Below are 11,591 nucleotides of genomic sequence, written 5' to 3'. Positions count from 1 at the left end.
TTACGCAATTACAAATCACATATCCCTCATATCAATAGGCAATGTGTGGGCTGTATTAATAACCAATACGCAGCATGAGGTAAGTTCACCCTATTATGAACAAAACATTTGCCTCTTTGGTCCAAGTTGGGTCGAACTGGAGGCTAATTGTGATACGAAAAAAGGCGTGAAGGACTCTGAAACAAAGAAATCGATATGGACATTACAGGCAGGGTTAGCTTATCTGGTGACTAAATTGCTGGTCGAATTGGCACAAACTTTATATGACATGACAAAATTATTCGGCAAATAGTGGATAAGATAGATACCAGGAAAACTCTCGGTCAACAATTAGCGGAGTGGATAATATACAGGACCAGTCTATGGACCACGCACCATAGGCATGGATTGATTTTAGCGCTGCTTCCCGAAAAACCATACTTTCATTAAATCGTTGGCTTCCTTGAAATTTTAAGTAGAAAGCAGGTTACACCGTGGAAACTAAACAGAGCATCTGGGCAGTGCCCCCCCCCCGGACATGACGGTACCATCACGCCATGGTTTCAGCCATCAGGCCCAAGTGGTTATGAAACGTCCCTGTTCATATCGTATAGCAATGAACTATGAATACGCCAGACGGTTTGCGCGACCCTCTACTATTTCGTTGGGGAGGTAGACAGGTTCAAAAATACTTTCCTTCCGTATCCGCTTGCTGCATGACGCTCATCAAAAAGCGTCAGAATTGAAAGCAATTTCTAGGCGAAGCATGCAGAAATCATATGTAATGATCTTTATTGCCTATGATTATCAATTCTGAATTAGGGAATTGATAGGTAGATGGTATATTTAGTGCTTACATGAATATTCGAAATAAGAGATTATTGAAGTTTATTCAGAATGAAAAGGCAGGAATGACATTCGCAACGGAATTAGATAGTTGCTAACACGAGGTTGCGTGCATTACGTTTAACCTAACTATTGTATACCCTTTCGAACATTCTACATGCAACAAAACGATAATTGGTGTTATGAAAATCCAGCCCATATAATGGCTCATCCCGAAGCTGTCAGTCACGTGAATGTCAGCCAAATATATGTTTTTTTTTAGATTGAAACACTTTTTTGATTGCTGACTTGGCTTTTTCGTGACGCACGTGTATACTACACCATTTTAAACTATCATCCCGTCACATCTTGGGAGACCGAAAGAGTCAATTCGAATCCGTGTTTCCGCATACACCTTAAGTGATAAAGAACCATGTACTGTATCAGCATGCAACTTAAGAGACCAACAACCATATACTGTATCAGCATACAACTTAAGAGACCAACAACCATATACTGTATCAGCATACGACTTAAGAGACCAACAACCATATACTGTATCAGCATACGACTTAATTAAGAGACCAACAACCATATATTGTATCAGCATACAACTTAAGAGACCAACAACCATATACTGTATCAGCATACGACTTAAGAGACCAACAACCATAATACTGAATCAGCATACGACTTAAGAGACCAACAACCATATATTGTATCAGCATACGACTTAAGAGACCAACAACCATATACTGTATCAGCATACGACTTAAGAGACCAACAACCATATAGTGTATCAGCATACGACTTAATTAAGAGACCAACAACCATATACTGTATCAGCATACGACTTAAGAGACCAACAACCATATACTGTGTCAGCATACCACTTCAGAGTCCAACAACCATATACTCTTTATCGGGTGGCCAAAAATGCAATATGCACACCACACTCTCCCAAATACAATGTAGCTCGAAAACGATTACATAAAATATGACATAAAATTCCGCCATTTGATGACATGGCCTGTGTTATACGCAAGATTATCGCCATCGGAGATAACATTTTACGTTTTAAAAGTAAAAGGTCAAAGTTTGGGTTTATAATGTGATATCAACTGCGGTAGGACGGTTTCATCCGATTTATCACTTTACTTTCCATTTTTTAGTTATTTTTGTTTATAAAGTTATTTTTGTTGCTGACCCGATACAAGGAAAACTTTCATTCCAAAATCCAAAGCTTTTTCAAGTAAAATACATGTATATGTTGGTCTAAATGTCATAGATAGATAACCATACTCTGGTATGGCTAGGATTAAGGTATATTCTTCCACCCCGATCGAGTGCCTCTAACTGTGAAATTATTAAGCAAACACTCATGCAGTTCAAATGTCGACGATGAATAAATGTGAATATGGTGACCACATCTCTTTCATCTTGTTTTCAGAAAAGATGATGACGGTATTCTTGGCACTTTCGTTTAGTTGTATTGTGCTGCTCAACCAAGTCTCGCCTCAAAGAGGCCATGGCTTCCTATTCAACCAGCAATATGTCTAAAGAAGCGAAAACGCTGTCCAGAAAGCGAGGCCTCACCAAGAAACTGTCTTTCAACGTTTTATGTTTCATGTAAGAAACCATCCAAGTAATTCCACGGATGTCTTTTTTCGCGCTAAAGACATCCCGCCGCGCTTTCACGCGGTTTCACGCCGTGAACCCGTATAGCTGACCATTGCTTTCTTGTGTGAAATAGCCATTTCCCTTTCAGTTTGTCTTTTAGGAAACCCCAGGAGTGACCAGCGCAAACGTTTAAATTGCTTATGAGGTGTTCGTTTGAGGTATGTGTTTATTCATACGCTATTGATGCTCAATGTTCGCCAAAGCTTTGCTATTTTCGCTTTCTTGTCTTGTTCTGGAAACTGATCGAGAGCACAGTTTTAGGACAGAAAAGGCATTGCCCTGGGTATATACCTTTCACAACAGATTCAAACGCAACACAGGAGTTCGAATTAGTAACCCCCTCCCCCCTGGAAAAAGTGTCCTTCAATACCTACTGAATGTAATAGTTTTCAGCAGAGTATGGTATATATTTTGGTCATATATCTGTTGTATTTGGGTGACCTATATAGTTGGCCAAGGGTCATGCAATTACATGTACGGTGAAATTAACTCACGTCAGATTTCCCATTGTGAACACGACTATATTCAATGGGTTTCTAACACTTTTCATATTTTTTGGCCAGCCAAAATTTAAATCCAGTTTAATCATTGGCATGATAGGTTTGTTTGGGAATCAGTTAAAGTTAAGCTGCAACAGACAGCCCTGAACAACGCATTGCTCAAAATTGTAATTGAACTATGACCTTGCAATTGTGTTGAATGGCCCTTTATAAATACCCTGACTGACTGCATTGCTGACTATGAGGTGAGTTCCCAAAAAAGCAATTGCCTGTAAACATTTTTAGCATCATAGTTCACCCATACATTGTAAAAAAGAACTAAAATAAAATGAAATATAAAAAGTTAATTTTTGGATGTTTTCAAAATTGCCTGTTACATGATAATGATACAGGATTAGCTGGGCCCAAATACAACAGATACATGACCAACTAAATATACCATTCTCTGCTGAAAACCCGCGTTCAATTATCTTATTCTATCTCTGTGATATTTAAAAAAAACGGCGGACATTTACTTTCTGGTAGGACTGTACATGCAAATGTACAATTATTACAAGATTCGTGTAAGATTTTTAGTTTGGATCATAAATAAGAATCTAACAGGAAACATTTTTAGGCTTTTTCGACCTTGAGACCTCGAGACATATCAGGTTCTACATACGACTGGAAAAGAACGGATCCGTTACTTAGTCGAGTCGCTTCCCATCAGATTTCATACATGTTTCGATGAAGAATAAGTTGGTTTACATGTAGGTAGCGGATTCTGCATAAAGTTTTAAAATCCAGGTGTTAGAAACTTGTATCAAACTCATTGGTTTGATGCGATCAATGAACTAAAGTATGATGCAGCATTTCAAACCCAAAATTTCAGTTGACCATCGGGCATGCTAAAAATTCATTTGCGATTTTAATACGTTGCCAAGCGAACCACTAAAGATATAGATGCGTCCTGGGCATCGAGACCCCGGGGCTCTATCTCTGAGGCTACTAACCCCAGGCGCAACTCCAGGCGAAAAATGACGAGAAATATTAATTAATAATAAATTACTTTATTTCATAATTACATCGCGACAAAAAGATGAGGTTAAGAATAGCATGAGGAATATCTCGACAACTTCACCGTACAATAGGATGCACATCCGCATCTTTATGGCCCTGGACCCCCTCGAGTGCGAAGACCTTTTTGTTACCCTAAGACATGCAGCAACCCTCACGCAATGGCACTCCGTTTGCCCTGGTGACTTGCCCCCAGTGCCCTTTGCCTCGAGGTGGAAATAACCATCGCTTCAGGCGGCCAGCTTTGCTATAAATTTAAAAGTTAGCTTCATTTTTTAAAATGTTGCAGTCAGTGAAAATCATCCAAAGTCTCTATCACTGTCACCTCAATCCTGGATTATAACATGACCAATGAATGGAATCTAAAATAATTGTAACGTAAACTTATAACTGCCCACTACAACACCTCCTTTATTGCACTCAGTTTAATTCAAATTAGTTTGGAATCTAAATATGGCACCCATGATACCAATCAGCCCTTACAACTTTAGTAAGTGGCCTCGGTCCTGTTTTACCGGTCCGAAAATTGAACTTTATTGCAATAGTGTATAGTAGAATTTCGCAGGCGTTCAGTCTGAAGACTAAAGCATTGTACCTTATGGAAGGATGAAGAAATTAAGAAGCTATAATTATTATGAATCTTCGTCTGTACCGTATCACTAAATAAGGCGAACGGAGTTTTGTTTTGTATTATTTAGAGCATAACAATCACATTAGATGGAGCAGGATTCCCCTCGGCCCTTTGATGATGTTGGTCGTCTCACACGCAACCCCTCCCGCTAATCGAAAGAGCAAGGGTCTCATGAAAGGGGTCAAAGATTAAATACTTAACTGTTCCCTTCTTTTCAATTAACTCGTTAATAGTTTGTCCCATCAAATCAAGACGAATTAAATGCTTTCTTAAACGATATCAGGACCCCTTGGGCTTGTTTCGGAAGACTGGGAATTTCACCCTGCGAATTTTCTAAAAGATAATGTCTCCCACGGATCTTCGGGGCTTAATTTTCTTGAGGAGCAAGGTGAGGATTTGTGCAATTAGTTAAGACATGATCGAGTAAGCCAAGCGTGTCAAGTTCAGGAGGTCAAAATAATCGTTCCTCGGTGGATTGCTCAGGGCAACCCAGCTCGGAGCGCTCAGCCTCCTCACAGTTACTCCCGCGGCCCATTCACGTCACCAGCGCACAAACTGGTCAATACACCGAGAGCTCAGTTTTCCACTTCAAGACGGCGAACATTGCTGGAAGAATGAAGGTGATTTGCGGGTGATGTTAGCGATTAAGACAACCCAAAAATACCGTCTCAGATGACAGAGGCAGGCTGTTTTGATGCTCTTCAGTCAGGCACACCGTGCCCCAGGCCACGGAGTAAACCAAGCCCAGGGCCATATAGCCGCGTGCATTTTGTTCCAGGGGTTTTAATTTCCCTCAGCTCATTGGACAATACATTTTGAATTAGCGTACAATTTGTTCCCGACTTGAAAAAGCGCGCAGAATAATGCCAAACGACACCAAATGCTGATAATCTCGTTTGGATGCAAATCGAGTGATTCGAGAAGAAGTGGAGTAATTATGAAGTTAATGTGCATTTCACCGAAGATATTCAGTGATCACACGTCCATTAATGCATTAGATTTCGGCAAGCTGACGCTTCCGATCAAAAACCTAAGCTATTGGCAAAACCGTGATCAACACGCTTGCAGACATATCGGATCAAATTCATCGTAGAAATGAGTTTAAATTGAGGATCGAACAGGAGGCAACGTTAGCAGTAAGAAGAGTATTGAACAACCTCAGAAGCATTTGTCTGCATATCCTATGAGGTCAAGGCTAACAAACGACTTGATGTTGACTTTTTCCGTGCTCTTGGGGTTTACTGATAAGACCGGTGTAGCAGTCTAAAATGCTCTCCCAAAAAGTCCCTGTATGTATAATGACGGTTTAGGGGATATGGTTTATAGATACCTCGACCGTCAGTACATGTATCTTAGCAATAAAAAGCTCATGATATAATCCTTTCTACCCTGGGCGCTTTTAGGACACTTCAAACTTGTACACCTTATTTACATGTACAAGTACAGTGTAGTTCTCTTTCTCACTTTACGTCTCACTTTCCACATAATTTCTCTCCCCTGACAAGAGAATGAGATTGACAGTCGTGTTACATAATTGTAAACTATTCGCCCAATATGTATTGTGTGTCAGGTCGTCAGGTCATAGGTAAACGAATGTGCTCGTCGAAATTAGTGAAATGTGACAATGTATCTTATATTGACCCGTGTACACGTTAAAAATGTCCGAGAATGGAATGCCCGGGTTACAACTACACGTTTTTGGCGCTTTTATCTACGTGGGATTGATGACGGTTATGCTCTAAAGAAACATACATCTCAACCAAGCACTGTACAATATGGACCGACTTTTTTTCCACCGGGATATTTCCGACTGCTACATCTGTCAAAGGGGTGGTGAACAGCACACACATCAGAACCCAGTACATGTATATTGATAAGATTTCAATGGTCCCGATCAAGTGGTCGATCCTTTCCTAATATACTTTACTGCTTCAATTTCAAACCAAGAGCCGAATCAATCAATAATTGTTGATTCTTGTTACAAACACCTGTATAACTAGATTATCCTAACTTGTTCACCTCATTAAGTACCCTTTATGTTTGACGAATTATGACATTGGCCGCGTCGAGGGGAACTTTTAAAGGTATCAGCTGTTTTGGACGGTAGTAACAGCAGTTAAATGACTTTTAAGAATAATACATAATTGAGTGCGGGCATTGGTTGTGTATTCTCTCTGCGCCATTGACGTCATATTTTAGAAAGTACCAACGAACTTTCGCCAATGATCATGAATTCATAAAGTGGGGAGGGGGGGGGGGGTGGAAGTACAAATTCTAAAACAACTGACTTTGGGACTTTCCTAACTTGTTCACCTCATTAAGTACCCTTTATGTTTGACGAATTATGACATTTGTCGCGTCGAGTGGAACTTTTAAAGGTATCAGCTGTTTGGACAGTAGCAACAGCAGTTAAATGACTTTTAAGCTCCTTTTTCACAAGAATATACATAATTGAGTGCTGGAATTGGTTGCGTATTCTCTCTGCGCCATTGACGTCATATTTTAGAAAGTACCAACGAACTTTCGCCAATGATCATGAATTCATAAAGTGGGGAGGGGGGGGGGGGGGCGGGGAGGGGGAGGGTGGAAGTACAAATTCTAAAACAACTGACTTTGGAATGAACCGCACATTACAGTGCGATTTTGAAGCCTTGTTTTGAATTCAGCGATTGGTGCAAAATGTGGAAGCATTTCAAAACCACATTTGTCGTTATTTAATTTGAGATGTCGAATAGAAATTGATACCTCACTGTCGGTATTGATTGTCTCACCCGAGCGGAGCTAAATTATTGGCCAATACCTCGGCTACGCCTCGGCACCCGTGTATAAGAAGGAGGAGGAGGTGGGAGGAGGAAGGAGAAGGAGAATGAGAAGCAGAAGAAGAAGAAGAAGAAGCAGAAGAAGAAGAAGAAGAAACTTATGTATATCGTAGATTGTTCACTCCATCCGACTCGCTGATTTTATGCAATGTTTCAATTTCTGATGTAGACCGGCGTAGAAGTAGAAAATGGCCCTCGGAAAAAGTGCCCGCCCTATTGTTTCCTGACGGATCATGGTATAGGGTTTTGTAGAGGTCATGACATTCATGATCAGTAGCTTGGAGATTAAACCGCATAAAAACTTTTATTGTGTTCCCCGAACATCATTTCCTAGGACGTTTCAAACTTTTACACCCCGAGTTTATATAGGAATCACTCTGTTCAGATGTAATCAGCATCAACGTTTCAGCGGACGTGCAGCCGCAATGATTAACAAAATGTCTACTGAACTGTAGTATCACCAATAACAGCGTCTCGTTTTGAACATATTTTCAAAATCGCCCACTTTGTTGGCCAAAGGAAAATATCTGGTCCGCATGGAGCCATTTGCGGTACTCTCACTATCACCGACAAGCTTGCGTAGTTAAAAAAATCAAACATCAAGTGCTTGGCCTCCTTCTGTTAGTCAATTAAGGTAGTGTATAATGGCCATCTGAGTAATAACCATTGTGTTAGATATACACGTACTTGATTTAAATGCTTTACTTATCACTTCGGCGTAATTAGAAAGAAAATCATGTTGCCCATCATTGTTTGACAGGTGATTCAGAGCGGCCATATTGCAACAGCCGTCACGAAGTGCCATTTTGGTACCAATAAGCCATGTTAATAATGCAGATCATACAGTGAGGAAACCACTCCAATAACATTCATATAAGTTAGATTTCAACTTGACAAAGGGCAAGAATAGAGTATTGCATGTGCCTAGCTTTTATCAAGTTGGCACTGACGAAGCATCAAACATATTGAGAAACTGATTTTAAAGTTAATAATAATACACCTGTTCTCTGTCATGTTTACATTGTGTTTTCCTATTCTGATAAAAAAATTAACCTCAATCAGAAGTTATGTTGTGAACGCCCGAACAACTAGTTAGTTCCCACAGCGTTCATTAAATTGTGCAGAACTCTGTTTATGTTCATGAGAGTGAAAATTTCGCACTCGTTCGTATTTTGTAGAGATTCTCTAGAATGTTGATGTTACCGTCATTTTGATTTGCATTACATGCATCTTGTCCAACCGTGCTCTTCCATTTTTCCCCAAGGAAATACATGTACTTGGATCAGCCATGCACTGAACGCCTTGTTGGTGCTCTTGTAACTTCTAGGCTTGACTACAACAACGGTCTGCTTTACGGCTTTACGGGTTGCCGGAGAAGACTATCGCACCTCTCCAGCGTATTCAAAACCGGGCTGCGATACCTTTTAGCAAAACGCATAAGTACGATCATATTATGCCAGTCCTCCGGCAACTACATTGGCTGCCGGTCAAGTCTCGTATTTGTTTCAAAGTCTTGCTGCATTGCTATAAAGTTGTTCATGGGTCGGCGGCACCTGGTAACCTTCAGCTTCCACTCGCCATATCTGCTGACCGTACGAGGTCTTCTGCTCCTAGCTTATAAGCTTCAACCAAAGTGCACAAAAACCTCGTTCGGGGACAGAAGTTTTTCGGCGAGTGTTCCCATCCTTTGGAACCAGCTGCCGGCCCATATCAGGCTGGCAGACAGCATAATTTCATTCAAGCGGTCACTAAAGACGTGGCTGTTTAAGATACATTTTGAGGGGTGGGCGCCTTGATCACGTTTACACGGTGGAGGGGCGCCCTATAAAAATATGTATGTGTATGTGCGTATGTGTGTATGTATGTATGTTTGCTCCCGCTGTGCTTATGAGACAAGACTACCATTGAGTATTCATAGGTTGGAGGAGCCAGACCTGTCAATTAGACGCGAGTATGTTTTTAACTGCCAAATGCATATTTGGAGAGGTATTGAAAGATAGTTGGTGTGGCAAGTCTACAGATCAAAAGAAATTATTTGATGGAAAAAATGTATTTCGATTTTGGCTAGTTTGGCAATAGGGGCGTTTGTAAAGATTTTTCTGCAGGTTAGCTGAAATGGGTCAAAATATCACCAGGGTACCAATTTGTCCGATTATCTAAGAATTTCCGTGGAGAACTACTACCAGTTTAAATTTCCGCATTTACTCGCCCGACTGTCCGGGATATCATATCAAAATTTCAGATTCACATCCTCGCGTAGTGTTTGATGCGACGCGGTCAAACATTGACAATAAAACTGCTAAAAGGCTTAACAAATCAATGATGGCCTTGTCTCTAATTACGGAGCCTGGCAGGTTACGCCATTTTTATAAGGAACAAAATGGTTCGCTATCAAACCGCTCCTGGCCAATTGTTACCACCCTGGAAAATCCCATCCCCAGCTTGTCGAGAATCAAGCAGGCATTCCAATCTGACGAGCACACCTGTCATGGGAAAGGATTTTGTTCAATAATCTTGAAAAAGAATTGTGCTGTTGGAGTCTTCAAAAGAAATGATGTTGTGTTAGTCTAGTAATAAGGTTCTGGGGTTGCATCACATGCAGATTAAAAGGCGCCGTCAGTTTTTCCTTCGGATAGCAAATGGTGTATGCACCGATTTCGTGCATGCCCACAGAGTATCTCGTGGTCATTTTACCGAGGACTTTAATGCATACGATGTCATGTTGTCCATGTTACCAGATGGACATGGTTTGTGCATCAAATTTCAATCAGAAACGCTTTCAAACTGGCAATACCATAATGGCATTCCGAGGTAATGAACGTGCCTACATGTAGGTCGAACATGCAGATTTGATTCCAATAAGATTTTTAGTTAGAATCTTATTTAGTCGCATGCATACACATGTACAATATTCTTTTTGTGACCAATATGGCGGCGGGAGAAGACGCAGGTAAACGACCTGTCCAGAATTCAACCCGATTTAATTAGTTGTAGGAGATTTCACACCAAATTTTCCTTCAGGAGAATGTGCATGCCAATGGTGGAACCAAATTTGAAGTCGTTTGCAAATGTAATTCGATATAGGTCTGTTTTAACGCTTAATTAGAAACATAACTCTTTTTTTTATAAGGCGAGAGAGATGAGAGATGAATTCCTGCTGCATGTGAATTAGTGTGTTGTGCACTAGTGCTTAATGTTAGTGCACTTCACACTGTTTTACGTGTCGCAGGGACTCATCGGCAGCCATCATGGTTTCATGTATTTACTAATTTTTGTGTAAAGATTTGTATGGGCCGCAGACCTTTTATAAATTGAATAAGTTGAATGAATTGAATCGAATTGAATATTATAAGATTTGTGGTTGGGATCTTATAAACTAAGAATTTTGCAAGAGGCTTGCAACACGAAACGTATAGGAATCACGCTTTCGACCAGGGCGACCTACTACACATGCAGCCTAGGCTTTTCATCTCCTTAACCGTTGGCCTGGAATATCAAAGTAACATGGGGTCATGATGAGTACAAAGGAAAAGCATATTTTCCAAATCATTATACTGTGAAGAAAATCTACTCGACGAGAGTGCCAAAGTTGGGATCAGCTGTCTCCGGTCAGTTCACGAAGCGACTACCTGCTCTCAATGAAGACGTCAACTGACAGGAAATGCTTCAGTCCGTAATGCTATCTGCCGCAAATAAATATTGGGCGCACGGAGACAATTAATGAAAAGTAAGCGTCAGAGGTGTCACACGCATTGGGTGTGTCTATCCAACTCTGCCAGAGCTCATCTCATTGGAACAGAAGAGTCACAGATAAATGAGAAAAGAAAGAAAACTTCTGTCAATACTGTCAATCGTAATAAAAATGTCAATCTGCGAATCATCCCCTCGATACGTTTTTGTCAATATTCGGTTTGATTTTATTCAATCTTCGATGAACGACGCGAACTTTCTAAATGACTGCACGTGAAGCGATGACCTGTCACTGGTGAGTTTAAATTTGCTGACTCGCCATTGAAGACAACAATGCTGCTGTCCGCCATACTATCCGCTGCATATGGACCAGTGGGCTCATGGACACTACAGGAAAAAGCGCCTAACTAA

Source organism: Lineus longissimus, chromosome 7 (assembly GCF_910592395.1).
Source record: "Lineus longissimus chromosome 7, tnLinLong1.2, whole genome shotgun sequence".
NCBI classification, from domain to species: Eukaryota; Metazoa; Nemertea; class Pilidiophora; order Heteronemertea; family Lineidae; genus Lineus; species Lineus longissimus.
This window is presented reverse-complemented; position numbering follows the sequence as displayed.